This window comes from Carassius gibelio, chromosome A7 (assembly GCF_023724105.1).
Source record: "Carassius gibelio isolate Cgi1373 ecotype wild population from Czech Republic chromosome A7, carGib1.2-hapl.c, whole genome shotgun sequence".
NCBI classification, from domain to species: Eukaryota; Metazoa; Chordata; class Actinopteri; order Cypriniformes; family Cyprinidae; genus Carassius; species Carassius gibelio.
Genome location: NC_068377.1, coordinates 11364021 through 11380465, shown reverse-complemented (window position 1 = coordinate 11380465; position 16445 = coordinate 11364021). Strand labels below are relative to the sequence as shown.

The 16445-nt window shown below is 37.6% G+C and overlaps 1 long non-coding RNA gene across 1 annotated transcript; it reads right to left on the bottom strand.

Moving 5' to 3' along the window:
* Nucleotides 1-8597: 8597 nt before the first annotated feature.
* Nucleotides 8598-9205, bottom strand: LOC128017716 (uncharacterized). The gene is made up of 4 exons (XR_008184512.1): nucleotides 9153-9205; nucleotides 9021-9062; nucleotides 8798-8887; nucleotides 8598-8679 (listed from the first exon to the last, which is right to left on the bottom strand). It is a non-coding gene; the product is annotated as an uncharacterized LOC128017716 (long non-coding RNA).
* Between the last annotated feature and the right edge of the window lie 7240 nt (nucleotides 9206-16445).

The window sequence follows — 16445 nt, the reverse complement described above, 5'->3', positions numbered from 1 at the left end:
CTATGGAAGTCAATGGGACCCAAAAACTGTCTGGTTACTGACATTCTTCTGAATATATTCTTTGTTCAGCAGAAGAAAGAAATTCATACAGGTTTGAAACAACATGAGGGTGAGTATATGATGACAGAATTTTCATTTTAAAGTGAACTAATCCTTTAAGACGCTGCTAGACATTACATGTCACAGCAATGTCACATGTCTTTATGGGACTTTTACGGGTTGTGTGTGAACGTGTTCTATAATTCAGGAAAATCACTGGCAGTGTGAATGAACCTAAATCAAACGAATCCAGGTCAAATCCCAGGTCACTTTAACCATGTATTTTCCGGAATCTCTGTGTTAAAGGGCTAAAGATTGTATGTTACTACAGATGCACCAATGTATAGTCATCTAATATTTCACTTTTTGATCAATTTAAAACCATCATCATACTGGCATAGCGTGAAAAGGTACAAATTTTATACAAAAACATTTTTATGTGGCTGAAATAACATTAACAAATATCAGCAAAGTACAGAACACTTACACAAGGAACTGTGGTTTTATGGTTTTAATTCCACAGGAAACTCAAATCCTTTTTGTGCAAACTTGTATAAAACTCTACTTGACTGTTACACAGCCTATATCAGTTGTAAACTCACCAGGGAAAATTATTTTCTTTTCTCCAAGTCCTGCTGTCTCCAGATTAAATTTTTTCAGCCACTTTTGGAACTTTGGAATCTTTTCGGTTAGATAGGCAAAATAATCTGTGTGTGTAGGTCAAACACTTTTTCTTTATTTTTGGAGTTTTTGAAGGAGGAGGGAAAGTTCCTCTAAGATGATTGACTGGACGTCGAGGGTACGGTGAAAATAATCGATTCACCTCACCTAGAAGAGTCACAATTTAAAGCGGTGCTAAATACCAGAGGTGGGAGACTCGAGTCATATGACTTGACTCGAGTCAGACTCGAGTCGCAATTTTCTGGACTTGAGACTTACTCTGGACAGAGACTAGATCTCTGAAAAGACTCGACTTGATTTTAGACTTGCTCCTTGTGACTTTAGACTTGATTCGGACTTGTGCCTATTTACTTGAAATGACTTGTGGAAAATATTTTTTTTCAATTATTGTGATTTTTTACATATATTTAAGAATGAACTATATATTTTCCAATAAGTCGGCGAACCCAAGCTACTCTTCTTTATACGCATGCGCAAACCGCTAGACGCTATCTGGAAGCTGCTTGCCGCCTGCCAAAACAGCAGATCTCTCCGCGGACAACATGGACACCGCAACAACAACAACAGCCCCAGCCCTGAGGATAATAAAGTTTGGGTTTAGAGATTACGCGTACACGGCCAAGAAAAGAACAACTGTGTGTAATATCTGCAGTGCCAAGATAAGTGATTCATCGGCCACAACTTCAAATTTCATTCGTCACTTCAAGTTGCACAGCGAGAAGTAAGTGGTTGGTCACTGGGCCAAGGTTTTGCTAGTTTTCAACCACGAGGTTTTCTGTGGTATCTTTCTACTTACAACTTAAATCAGGGATGCAAACAGCGTGCTTTTCGGCGCCTTCCGATTTTTTTCACGTCAGTTTGGGTGACAATGTCATCTAAGACATTAATTTGCTTAATGTGAGGGACAGAACTCTATTTACAATTAAAGTATTCACCTTATTTTCCATGGCAACAACGGTGCCGCCATTGCGCTCGTTTTGTCATCTTACTTCCGGCTGAGGGACCGGATGTAACGTACCTAAGCTAGTGGCTGGCTAGATAACAGAACGCAGAACGAAGAGAAGTATGATATATGCTCAGTTAGGGGCTGCATAACAATTGTATTAAAAAAACAATTGCACCAACGATGTAGCGAACACATTGTGACGCGGTCTGAGTGTTGTGGTGCACTTTACAATTTACACCCACCACCTAAAGAAGAGAAGCACCTGAGGAAATGGATGACGGTGCTAAATTTGAAGCGCCCACTCAAGGGCTCTTATGTGTGTTCGTACCATTTCATGGACGGGAAGGCGACTGACGAACACCCTTACCCCGAGAAATGGCTCGACTACGATGTCCCGTTAAAGAGGTCACGCTGGGGATGAAAAGGTTGTCAGATTCGGGTAAGCTAACCTTAACTAGCTATGTGTTTGCTCGCCTAACGTTAGATTTATGAAGTCCGTTCTATGAATACATTTATGATCAGTAACAGGCAATTAACAAAGACCACGAATTTTCCATGATTACCATTGTCCACCTATTTATTTAATATTTACGGTAGTACAAGATATTATAGTACATTACAATAGCTCACATTATTCCTGCTACAGAGATTGCAGGTGATAGCAGGCAAGCTAGCTACATTTCTCATTCAGATACTGACCTACGTTTGAACACTACAGTTAACAGTGTGTATACTGTTTTGTCTCTAATGCATCTCTCTCTCTCTCTCTCTCTCTCTCTCTCTCTCTCCCACACAGGGCCGTCGCCAGAACAAACCAAATGGGGGGGCATTTAATTTTCATAGGGGGGCACACTTTTTTTAATGATCTGAGACAGACCATAACATAAACCCATATTAGGCTATAACTAAAATAGACCACAATAGTCTTGTTTTGTTCAATTATTCAAATAAAATACTTCACCGTTTGATCTCAACGTCTCTGTTTATTGTCTCTTAACATTTCCAAAACCGCCAAAAATTTATTCTGAGATCGCATGCAACGCGCAGCTCAGCTGCGCAAAGGAATTGCGTATAAACAAAACAATACTGTATGCTTAACTAAATTAATTGCATGATTTATATATACATATACTTACACACAAACTGCATATTGTAATTTGAATTAATAAAACTACTAACACAAAAATAACATATTGAAAGGTCTGCTGCTGGAGACTTGCCATTGGCTGTTGTATTTGAATAATTAATGAGGTAGGTCTTTGCAAGGTTTGGGTGCTGTTTTGGGATGTTTTAACAGTCATTTATGAATATAATTATATTTAAAATTATGTTCTGTGTACTAATGCGTTGAATAATGAATCGTCTGAATCATTTCTGAAGGTAATGTGTTATGCATTTCTAGTGTTACCGTTGTAGTGATTACTGTTGATGTGAGTGAAGTTCTGCTGAAACAACATTATTCGTGCAATGATCTAAATCAATAACATTCATTATAATACGTCTAACTGCGCGTTCACACCGGCGGCGTCGGGAGCGTCAAAAATCGCCCTTGCTGTTCTGTTCACGAACTTATTTTGTATTAAAAGTGGCCGCAAAGCAAACAGACTTGTTGATCTTATGCAGACTAACCACAAGGAGGTTAACGTTATAAGTTGATCTCATTAAATGTTGTTGTGGACGAAATATTAAGATCCTTTACTTAAAATGAACGATCTCAGACACCTTGGTCCACGTATCACTTCCCAGCTAGCAAAAAGTCGTCTATTAGACGTTGAATAGACGTAAACCTTTAACGTCTAATTACGGTCCACTGAAGGTTGAAAATGAAAATTGAAAAGACGTCAAATTTGTTCTACTTTTCAACGTTGAAAACAGGTCAATCTTCAACGTCTAATTATGGTCCACTGAAGGTTGAAAATGAAAATTGAAAAGACGTCAAATTTGTCCTACTTTTCAACGTTGAAAACAGGTCGATCTTTAACATTTACTAAATGCCTATTGTTGTCAATTCTCAAGTCCACATTGACATTCCAAATAACATTTCATATTAACATATGAATGAAACAAAGCTTTAAAGGGTTAGCATATAATCACTTTATTAATTAAAACAGCACATTTTAAATAGTGCAAACAGTCGGTAACCAACACAGATTTCACATTAGAGTAGTGCAATTAACATAGGTCGGTCCAGTAACCAACACAGATATTTCACATAAGAGTCAGTCCAATAAACATAGGTCGGGGTCCAGTAACCAACACAGTTCACTTTCCAAGAGTCAACAAAACAACTCTAAGAAAGAAAATGTATACTAAAAGTTCAAACTTTGCGACCTCCACCTCCAGCTCTCCCTGGAGCATGTTTAAGTGTCTCAGCCATGGCAGCCCTGATTTCCACTTCTGTGGCTGTTTTACTCCACTTCATTACTGCGGCTGCAAAAGAAAATATATTAGATGGTGCATGAATAAACCATGTCTTACATCATTAAGGCCCCTACTACACATTGTATTTACATTATCAATTAACAATTGCATGATTTGCATACCTTCCCAAAAGAAATACAATTGGTAAGCTAAATTACATATATACACAGGTGCTTCTCAAATTAGAAATGTCATTAAAAAGTTAATTTCAGGAATTCAACTTAACAGGTGAAACTAATGTATTATTATAGACTCATTACATGCAAAGTGAACCTTTGTTGTAATTTTTATGATTTTTGCCTTACAGCTTATGAAACCCCCAATTTCAAAATCTCAGAAAATTATAATATTACATAAAAAAAAAGATAGAAAATACTGAAATGTTGGCCCTCTGAAAAGTATAATCATGCATATGTAATCAGCAGAGGCGATTCCAGGATTTAAAAAATGGGGGGACCAAGAGAACTAGTGAGAGGGGGCCCATGGGAAATCAGAAAATTAAACTGGAAATAAGTAATTTAGAAAATAAGCACGATTTCAAAAATATTTGAAATGCCCAGTGCCTTAATATAGACACCACACAGTTTTGTTCTAATACATAAAAATAAAATAAATTCTGTTTAAAAAACCAAGTACATATGCATGATTATTTTTACAGAGAGCCAACATTTCTGTATTTAAAATCCCCTTTCTTATAAATTTTGATGTTTTATTAAAATTTTCTGAGATTTTGAATTTGGGGGTTTCATAAGCCATAATCAAAATTACAACAAATAAAGGCTTGAAATCTTTTTGCATGTAATCACTTTGCATGTAATGAGTCTATATAATAAATAAGTTTCAAATATTAAAAGGTCAAATATGTAGGAATTTTGTAATAAAATATTCCAAAATCACTTGAACAGTGTTATATTTCCTGCACTTGTGTACTTACAATATCCCAAAAGTCCCCAGAGAATTTTTATTTCAGATACATTTTAAATTAAATAATTGTCCGTCCCAGATATTTTCTTCACTTGTCGCCCGTCACTGACGTAATATCCGCGTTCTCCCTGGTTTCCGCGGTATTCACTTGTTAAGTCTGACGTGACGTAGCAGCGCTTCCGTGTCCAAACGCTCTATCAGTTACCACGAGAAAACAACAAAAGGTGCTAATATAAACTCACAATGTGATGGAATACGAGGGAAAAAAGTTAATCTTAACCTTTAACTCCATACCAAAGTCCCAGATAGCCAGACAATGAAAATATAAATATAAAAAATATATATAAAAATTATTTGTGTTTGGGATACTGTGAGCATGGAGACTGTAGTGTATACCGTAAGTTTGAAAGCGTTTAGCTTAAATTATTAATATGAAAAAATAGTGCTCAAAAACAGCTGCTGAGGTCATATTCTCAAGTTGAGGCTTGGACCCAGAAACAGCGCTTCTTACGTCATCACTTAACAACAGGATAGTAACCAGAGGCCTCTGATTGTAACCAAGGTGACAGACGTGGACAACTGTAGTTCGAAATGTCTATCTGCACGCTTGTTGTTTCGTTCAAACATTATGGACCATGGCAAGCAGACTTTGGATTAAAAAAACAAAAAAACTAAAACGTGGATCAACATCAGCGCGATGTTTGAGATCTCTACGTCCGAGACGAACTTCTACTTGACACTGCTCTTAAATGTACTTTATTAGACAGGTAAGAAAATGTACATAAAACTAATCAATGTTATATAGTTTACAAGATGAAATGTTAGTATAGGATCTGTATGTAATTGTAATGTTGAAATTACTGCTAGTCTCATACAGACAAACGAAGTTTGATCGTGTACTGGTTTGACCAAGTGAAACAGCGCTGCAAGTTTCATTCGTCTAATAAACTGACCTGTGAGTAGTAATTCAACACTTCCATCTATTTCGGTAGAATTGTCAATATTCCTTTATATTCCAGGACTCGTGTCGCGTGTGTCTTGTAAGAGGTTAGCAACCCCTAGCGGCGAAGAAATTTACATATTGGACCTTTTAAGTTAAATTCCTAAAATGAATAAACTTTTCCACTATTCTAATTTGAGAAGCACCTGTATAAACATGAAAAATGCAGTTACCTTTTACCACAGAGTAATGAACGGTATCCTGGAAGGCTTTTTTCTCACTGCGACCCCGCCCCTTCATGTTGAAAGCAGCCATTAGGCTGTTGGTGAAAAGCCTGAGAAAACATGCAGAAAATCATAGTGAGGTCAACGCCTACATTCTACAAATATTCCTTTCTGCTTGCATTATTCCTAATGAATCATCACTTTCTGCATTTATTTCTACGTGCTAAGAGGAGGGCAAACAGAGCAGACAAGGAGTAAAAATGTAACTAAAGTGAAAAAAAAGTGAAGTGACATTCAGCCAAGTATGGTGACCCATACTCAGAATTCGTGCTCTGCATTTAACCCATCCGAAGTGCACACACACAGAGCAGTGAACACACACACACACTGTGAACACACAGCCGGAGCAGTGTGCATCATTTATGCTGCGGCGCCCAGGGAACAGTTGGGGGTTTGATGCCTTGCTCAAGGGTGCCTAAGTCGTGGTATTGAAGGTGGAGAGAGAAATGTACATGCACTCCCCCCACCCACAATTCCTGCCGGACCGAGACTAGAACTCACAACCTTTTGATTGGGAGTCCTGGGGGTTGCGAGTTCGAGTCTCGGTCCGGAGCTAATTAACTGCATAATAATTTACTGTAATTAACTGCATAATTACATTCTATATTCTGAGCATGTGAAAGTTGTTTAATACGTGTCCATTACTTTATGGACGCAGTCTTTGTTATTCCTCCCTCCCACCTTTGAGAGCTGGGACACCTGTACATGACACATGAAAAGCCACTCAATACATTATGAATAAACCAATGGTGTTGTAAATATAGTTTGTAAATAACAATCTGATTGTTGCCAGATTGAGCTTAAATGGGAACTACTCATGTTGACTCATCCATACAATAACATCCTATAAAGCTGTGTGCATGGTAAAAGATGCTGCAAAAAGCATATTTTTTGCACATTATAGATAATTTAGACTTTTTGGAGACTTGGAAGTCTAGTCTTATTGACACAGTTTAGTCCAATTTCTGTAGAAATCATACCCTTTGTTCCCAGAGGTTGCGTTCCTTGAGACGTGCCTCTTCTTCTGCAAAATCTTCAAAGGTTTCTAGCCTAGCAACATGGACAGCAGAATTCAGTGGCTCATAGTGCCTTCCGACTCTTTTTATCTCATCAAGAATTACTACAAGCTTTCCAAGCACTGACTTCTGGTATTCTGTGGAAGAAAATACATTAATTTATTTTTTTACTTTGATTACTAAAGAATCATACAATAATAAATATTGACCATGGACGTACTAGCTTGAGACATGGGGAATAAGCCTCTCTCGGACTCTGATGGCATTTGAACTCCATGCTGAGGTGTGCGAGAACGCCTAGATCCTGAAAAAAAAAATTGAAGCTGATTAAAATTTAAAGACAGCTACTCCTGCAATAATGTCAATAAGTGAGGTAGGAGAATTGACAACTATGAAGAATGCAACTGATTAAGGACCCACTGGATGAGGATGCCCGACCTTTTCTGCTCCCGGACTGTGATTGCTCTCGAACGCCACGCTGAGGTGTGCGAGAACGCCTAGATCCTAAAATGTTTTTATTAAATAAAACACAACATTGAAGCTCATTAAAATCATTTTTTAAAGACAGCTACTCCTGCAATAATGTCAATAAGTGAGGTAGGAGAATTGACAACTATGAAGAATGAAATTAATCATGGACTCACTGGATGAGGACTCCCGACTCTTTCTGCTCCCGGACTGTGATTGCTTTCGAACTCCACGCTGAGGTGTGCGAGAACCTATAGATCCTTAAAGAAAAATTTATTAAATAAAAAACAGCATTGAAGCTCATTAAAATCGTTTTTAAAGACACCTGCTCCTACAATAATGTCAATGAGTGAGGTAGGAGAATTGACAACTATGAAGAATGCAAATGATTAAGGACTCACTGGATGAGGATGCCCGACCTTTTCTGCTCCCGAACTGTGATTGCTTTTGAACTCCACACTGAGGTGTGTGAGAACGCCTATATCCTAAAATGTTTTTATTAAATAAAACACAGCATTGAAGCGCGTTAAAAACATTTTTTAAAGACAGCTACTCCTGCAATAATGTCAATAAGTGAGGTAGGAGAATTGACAGCTATGAAGAATGAAATGAATCATGGACTCACTGGATGAGGACTCCCGACTCTTTCTGCTCCCGGACTGTGATTGCTTTCGAACTCCACACTGAGATGTGCGAGAACGCCTAGACCCTTAACAACAAAAAAAAAACCTGCGTTAAAGCTCAATGAAATGTTTTTTTTTTTTTTGCTCCTGCAATAATGTCAATGAGTGAGGTAGGAGAAATGACAACTATGAAGAATGCAATAAAAAAAAAAAAAATGTACTAGCCAATTAAAAAAATTTTTTTTTACTGACTTACTGTCTGACTCTGGACTAAATGCTTCTAATGATTCAGACCTTGTGGGCGAACGGTGATGCGTTGGACAAGAACATCCAGAAACTGAAAAAGGAACAGAAATGGTTGAAACACTTTGTTTTGAACCCAGGCTTAAAAATACTTTATATTCCATCAGCATTGTGAACAAGTAGAATAAAAAAAAAAAAAAAAAGGAAATTACTGTCTGAAGATGCAGGACTCTCTGGTTGTCTAATGGTGGTGTTAGCCAGTTCTGGGGGTGCAGGTAACTCGAGCAGCATTGCATTTTGTCCTGTGGTTAAAAGCAATTCCAAAACCAGAAGCAGTACAGCAACTTAAAATGACAGAAAACTCATATTGCCATCCATTTCCTGAAGTTTGATTACTGAATTATACCACTGGACCAGCCCAGCTATTTTACTCACCCTTAATTTTTGGCGGAGGAACCGGAAGCAACACTGTATCCTCTAGACAAGAACATGCACAATGAAATTAATCATGGTCAGATAATGATGAATACTAATACAGTTTACACAAACAACTTAAACTGTACTCACCCTTTTTCTTGTCTGGCAATGACTCATCCTCCTCAGGAGACAAATCTGACCCTGCCAATATTATATTTGTCACTTATGATATGTGATTGTTTACATTATACGCTCATTGTTTAATGCATGTCCTTAAATAGGACCAAATAAATTACCTTGAATATAATCTTCAAATTTCCTTCTTTTCTTCATTCTCTTTTGACTGACTGTGTCCTCCTCTTCGGTTTGAGCTGAGGTGTAATTATATTTTTCACACTCCTGTCGGCTTACTAAAAATCAAGAATAAAAAAAACCACTACTAACAATAGTAATACGTATTCGAGTATTATAGTATTGTAACAAATTATTAAATTAAAATAAAAAAAAAGCCAGAAATAACATTCAAAATAATTTTTTTTTTCACCTGATGTCACTTTGACTTTTACAAATTCAAAGCTTAACCAGTCCTCTTCTGGTTGTAAAAGGTGCTTATGTGCCACAGACACGTTTTTTAGAGGCCATCGCACCACTTTGGTCTCTGTGTCAATCCAGTTCAATGGCAAAACTCCTTCCATCTGCTTCCCATTCTCCACCCAAACAGCCCGTGCGTATACCATTGCCTGAAACACAATTAGATAATTTAATTTAGAACTACACAGTGCACTACTATTTTTAATAATAGTAAATATTACAAAAGTTATTTATGTTCATTTCCTGTGCTCCATTCCATGGAGGAGAGGAAAAAGGACATGCCCTTGTTCACAAGGGAGACAAACAACTTTCCGGTAAAGGCCTTTGGTTTGCAATAACTTTGTCTTTGTCCGTTTTCTTTGAACATAGACTATATTCAATAGCCTTGACTCACATGGCTTCTTAAAAAAGTCTCTTGTGTCCTTTTGGCTCAGCACAACATCACATACCAAAGTTCCATCTTGCCTTTTTTCCTTCACAAATGCAAAATTTTCATTGTGAAGCATAAAGCAGTGGTCTTTATCTTTGGTTGATATACAAAAACATGACCTTGTCTCTTGAGGCTTGTTGATGCCTTTCTTTGCATTTTCGATCTCACTTATCCGCTTTGTTACTTGAGCAATTGGATTGTGGCTATTTTTGACCAATTTTTTTATTACTTGCAGATGATTTTCGAATGGGAAACATGAGATGTCATTTAGTGAACAGTTGAAGCGAGAAGCATCTTCATGCAGATGCAACAGGCAGTGCACATTGTAGACTGCAAATGTTTTTCCATAAAGGTCATCACACCTTTCAACAAAGTATTTTAGAAGCTCCTCAGCATATGCAATATATGAACGTCGTGTGTTCTCATCAGAGCTCAGCAGGATTGACAGAGCCACTGTCAATGTCAAAAAGTGAGTATACACTTCATGTGAAACTACATTTCGAAGAACATTTGGTCCAGTATATAAAACAAACTGTCGAAATTCAGTTGCTTTCCATCTATCCAGTTCCCTCAAACCCCTGGGCTGCCTTGCAAACTCACTTGGCATGGATCCATTCAGCTTGTTTAGTTTTTCTGAGATCTCATCTTTTTGTCTTGCAGATAGCCGGCACACTTTTGGACCCCGAGACAAAAAGACTAGAACACGTTTTACTACTCCTAAACAAATCAAATGCATATAGTCTAACACAAAAGAGCTCACGCAAGGTATGCCTGCATCAATAAGTGGGCTTTTTATAGTCTGGTGATCTTCATACAGTACTTGACTGAACTCCTCGTCTGTTCTTGCTCTAAAGCTCTCATGACTGTTAAAAACTACTCTACCTTCCCACGATCCTTTGGCCAAACATCTTTCACAGCTGGAGTACCCATTGTGGTTTTTTACGCACTTTAAAAATGATCTTGCTGGTGCATCACATATAAAGGCCTTAAGGCTGATAGCATAAAGTTGACCTTCATACTCCATCCCAACAGCTTTGAGATGCTGAAACTCTTCCAAAAGGTCTTTGACAAAATCATCCAAAGGACTTTGCTTTGCTGTTCCACAGAAAAGTGCAACAATGAAAGGATCAAAAGTGTGAAACTGTGCCAATATGGGCCAAAATTGAACACTGTTTGATTTAAAAAGTGGTACGCCATCAATGTTCACACACAACTCAACAAGGTTTTGTGAAAAGGATTGGCACTGTGCAATCTTTAGTTTAATGCCTTGTTCTAAACCATAATAAATGTACTGCCCATTACATCTAGAAAGACATTCAACGGTTTTGGGGGTTGAAAGGAGGGTGCGTGCATCCTTTGGCAGCTGGTGCCCATGTCTACGTAGGATGCCTAGTAGCTCATTCAATGACGTTTGAGTGACTGAATTACTTGTTGACCAAGTCCTTAAATCACAGCCAATATCTGGTGTATCACTGTCAGGGTGTAAACTCAGGATTTCAGGCTCAGAGTCAGAGGATTCTACATGCTCTTTGTATCCATAATCGCATTCATTATCTTGTACAACTTCTTGAAGTCCATCACCATCACTTCTATCACTTGGTAGCGAATGAATATCAAGGTTGTCATCACTATCCAACTGAGCAATGGCATTAACTTCTGCTTTTCTTTTTCTCCAACTTCTTAAGTATGTCATATCTGCAATAGTAATATAAGTGTATGTTGACATTGTACATTTTTTAAATTGATTTGATTTTTAAAACATTATTAACCAAGTTTTATAGTGTTTGCTAATTATAGGAGGTACATTTATGTGCAGACATCATGATGCTTGCTTCAATTTAAATGTAATCCTGGATTCTCTCAAGGACTGCCAACGTTTTGGAAGGATATCTTTCTTGTAATAATATAATTTAAGTAATATTTGTGGATCTTGAGATCAGTTTAATTCTCCATTCTCAAATATTTTGATAGAAATTTCACAAATATATAAATTATATAAATAATTGGTTAGTCAAATATACAAAATTATTTTAGTGATTTTTTTTTTGTACAACTTATTTTTAGAAAAATTTATATTTTCAACACAAACAATCAAGTAAATTATATTCAGAGATTTTCTTAATTTTATAAATTTAATTATTACTGAGATATTTTCTAAGCCACTGAATATTTTTTTAGAGTGTGTACTGTAGAGAAAATGCAAAGGCATATCAAGCTGCTCTGTCACAACCATGGCAACCAAAGTCCTGCACAGGTCAATTTTTGGAGACCCGCCCCCACAAAGTTCAGCACCAAGTGTATTCTGATGTAAAATTAACGGTCGCCTGAGGACGCTCAACCATCTTATCTGAGCTCAAAACGCTGCTTGAGAGAGTGTCAAGATACTAAAAATAATAAATACATAATTATGAACATGTTTATGTGTGTTTATTTTTGTTCTCAGTACGTTATTTATTGATCAGTACACATTTAATGATTATGAAAGCATTACAAAAAAAAAAAAATAATTATTATTATATACCATCGATGAAACCACAAAGCTGACGTGGAGGTATGTATAACTGCAATATAAAGTAATTGAGTATTATTGCTATTAGTATTATTTTTTTTAATTAGGCAAGGTTACATGTAATATAAGCAACAGCTCCAAGTCTCACGCGCAGTGTAGGCTATACGTTACATCACTGTCCGAATCCGTTCACTTATTAATTTGTTCACTACTTCCTGATAGGTATAGTGAACTCAACTGCCATACACTATATAGGGATTAGTAAATGAGTGAGCGATTTCAGACACAGCACAGGATTTGGCATGACACGCTGATGGAGCAAAAATGATATGACAATGGCGTTTTGGAAAAGAGCTCTTCAAGCACATATTTTTCATCTGCTACTAAGGTTACCCGTCTGCAAGGAGTTCATTATCCGCCCGCATCATCGCCCGTGAATTTTAGGAATGTCACCACCCGTTTTATCCACTTTTATAAGGGTAACGTGCCGTTACCCGACCCGTTGCAGGACTTTAAAATGGCGGCGCCTTCGCGGAGTGAAACGCGTGACGTCTCATTCTCAATCTTGAACTTCACCATCTAGCTAACAATGAGGTTTTGTGCTTGCTAGCTTGAAGAAAAACACAAAACTAAACACTTAGCCATACAGCTAAATTCTATCAGTTAAGTTGGGCAACCTAGCTGAGGTAATGTTTTAAAGGAAGATTATAAATAGCATAAACAAAGCTAAAATTAATTAATCTGGATATCTACCTCGATATAACATAACTAAATTACAAAATAATCACCAACAGTTAAACTTTAATGTCTTATTAATATCCGCATTTGGGTAATTTATTAGCTAACTGTCCATCCATGTGGTGTGGCTATGGACCCTCAGGGTAGCCGAATGTCTAGCTAGCTACTGTAATTACGTTCACAATAAAAAAAAGTCAGGTTTGGTTGAAATAAGCGAAACGTTTTCAACGTTACACTTATTTTGCTATCATATCTAATTATTTTGTCATAGCTACTTACTTTACACAGCTGCTTTCTGAGTCGTGAAGAGCTTTCTGGAATCTGGCGGTTGGCGGTTGGCGCTGGGCTTTTTTCGCGCCACATTCACGCGCTCCTTCTTCTTCTTTCGTTTTAATGGTGGTTGGCAACTATCTTTAATGGCGCATTACCGCCACCCCGTGGGGTGGGTTAATTATAGCAATGGATGAATCCTCATTGCACCTCAATCACAGTTGTTTAACTTTGACGGAATATGTAAAACTCTTTACATTTATCTAAGATAATAATGAACATGGTTTGGTAATTTGCTTTCTCTGTTGTTTTAGCATGTATAACAGATTATCTAGCTGAAAACGCGATCAGTTGAAAACACGTAGTCAAACAGTCCAGCCACTACTTAGTTGAAATCACGTTGTAAACCAGTCCCAGGCGGACCGACTTATTTACAACCATATTTCAACGTTGAAAGACGGTAATTGTTTACTGGGTTTTAATTATTTTTTTTATGTCCCTGTACGCAAACAGGGACACATCATAGACTACTGCAAACGCGAAACAGCAATAATCAACCTGTCCTCTATTTTGCTTGGGAACTAATGTGATCGGAGCTGCGTCTTCTGGAATCCTCTCAAGCGGTTGACTTCTACGTTCCGATTGGTTGCTGCCCAACCGCGTCATAGCTCATTTCCATAAAGTTGCCTTGATTTAAACTCTGCTCGACGCTCTCAAAGGCCAAATCGCGCCTCGCCGTTCCCATAGACAGTAAAAGAAATGGACACAGCGACCCCATTGGAACTCAATTGAGACAAATGAAGCCCAGTTTTAGCGTTTTTTAGCACTTCCGTTTCTGACGCACAGACTCAAACGAAGCTTGACGACGTCAGCAACCTGTCTGCCAGATGTAAATCTTCTAAGTGGCTGTGCGTGCAAACTGCCATCGTTAATCTTGCAGAGACGGCGAGCTTGAGCGGGGAGTTCTTTGTCGTGAGTGAGCATGAGTAAGTATTCTGATTATTATTTAATTATTTTGTATAGTATTTTAAAATGTAACGCCACTACGCCATATTAAGTTAATTGCCTGCGAGCTTCTCCACCTGTCTGTACGGTAATGCGACAGAGAGCCGAGTGGTTATGACGCAATCGTTAGCCTATTTTTTACAAAAACTGTTTATACGGGCCATAATGTAACATAGAAGGTAATGGAGCCCTTTATACATTGTCGTGTATCTTTAGAAATAAATAATGGACAAACAGAGTCTTTAAACGCCTCAGATGTAAAGTTATTCGCTGTCAAAGTGACGCCAAAATGAATGGGAGTCAATGGGAATGCTAACGCAAGTGAAGTTCTGCTAAAAGATGGCAGCCCCCACCCGACTTCAACTTCCGGTCGAGTTCCTTGCCCCTTGGCCGTTCCTCGCCGCTGGTTTACATTGAAAATGAATGTCTTCCGGCCACTTTGACGCTCTCGACGCCGGCGGTGTGAATGCACAGTAATGCAAGTTTGGTTAATTGTTCTGTGCGTTACGTTTAGGGGGGCACAAAAAGTCATTTGGGGGGGCACTGCCCCCCAATGCCCCCCCTTGACGACGGGCCTGCTCCCACACACACACACTGTTCTAAGTTCGGGTCACATAATATATTAATTCTCATGATATATTGTAAGTACTAATGTAAAAATGTTTAATTATTCACACAGATGTATCAATGACCGCCAGTGATGCAGTGGACAACTGTGAGGGTGATCAGATCCACATGCCCCTGATCTTGCTTAAAGTCAACAGAAGTTACCTGCTGTGATAGTTATTTTTTATGAACCTTTACAAAGTCACCAGAAGTTACCTGCTGTAATAGTTATTATGAACCTTTACAGTGTCACCTGACATTACCTGCTGTAAATAGTTTTTATTTATTTATCTTAATTTGATCTTTTTTTTCATCTTTAATCTCTCATTTGAAGGAATAAGTCATGTCAAGTTTGCAAGTTAATTCCATCTTGGTTTATTACATATGGAAATTAAATGTTGAAATTTTATAGGATGGTCAGTAGAAGGTGTCTCTTGCTTCCTGAAAACAACAAACACTGATAAACACATCACAAATGATTTTATACAACTCATATTAAATTATCCATGTTCTAAAAAACAAATCACAGTCTGTCTCTTGTTTAACACAACTGATTTAAAACAACTTATTTCATATAGTTAGTCTTCACCCACACCCTCTACATCCCATCCCAATTACCTAATATCCTATCCTTAACCTAATTATTATCATTCCTGCTTATTTACAAAGCTGCAAGCATCTTGTGGAAAGCAGCAGGTCGTCTGCCTGAAACTCATCTGAAACGAGGAAGCATACACTTAAAATAAAAGGTTTGTAGTCTAGCTACAGTCTTGGCACAGAATTGCTCATTGTGTGGCACCTGTAACTTGCTGTGATGGAACCCAGACGAGCATCTTACAGGTCCTCTCAGCCCTGTACAGAACATGGCAAACCTAAAATACATTTCAAAGCTTTCACAGTTTTCTTATTTCAGAATCATTCATTATTATTACACTTGACGTTTATCTACAATATTCATTGTTTAGACTTTATGTACACCTACCAAATCTTACCTTTACCTCACCTTTTGCATATACACTGTGCAGAATTAAGAGGCAAGCTGATTTTCTGATCATATTTTTTGGTCAAATGTACCGATTCCAAACCAAACCAATCTTAACTATTAATTTTGCATTTAATCTTTTATAAGTGATATATAATCTTTTTTTGGCTTGTTTTTTCTGTAAAATAAAATCTGCCTAATAATTATGCATACCTGGATTTAAGGCGTTTTTCACTTCCAAGTTCCAGCCTCCTCCTTTTCTAATGCATAATTGATAAACGTTCACTTACCTTACTCCACTGTACAATTAAG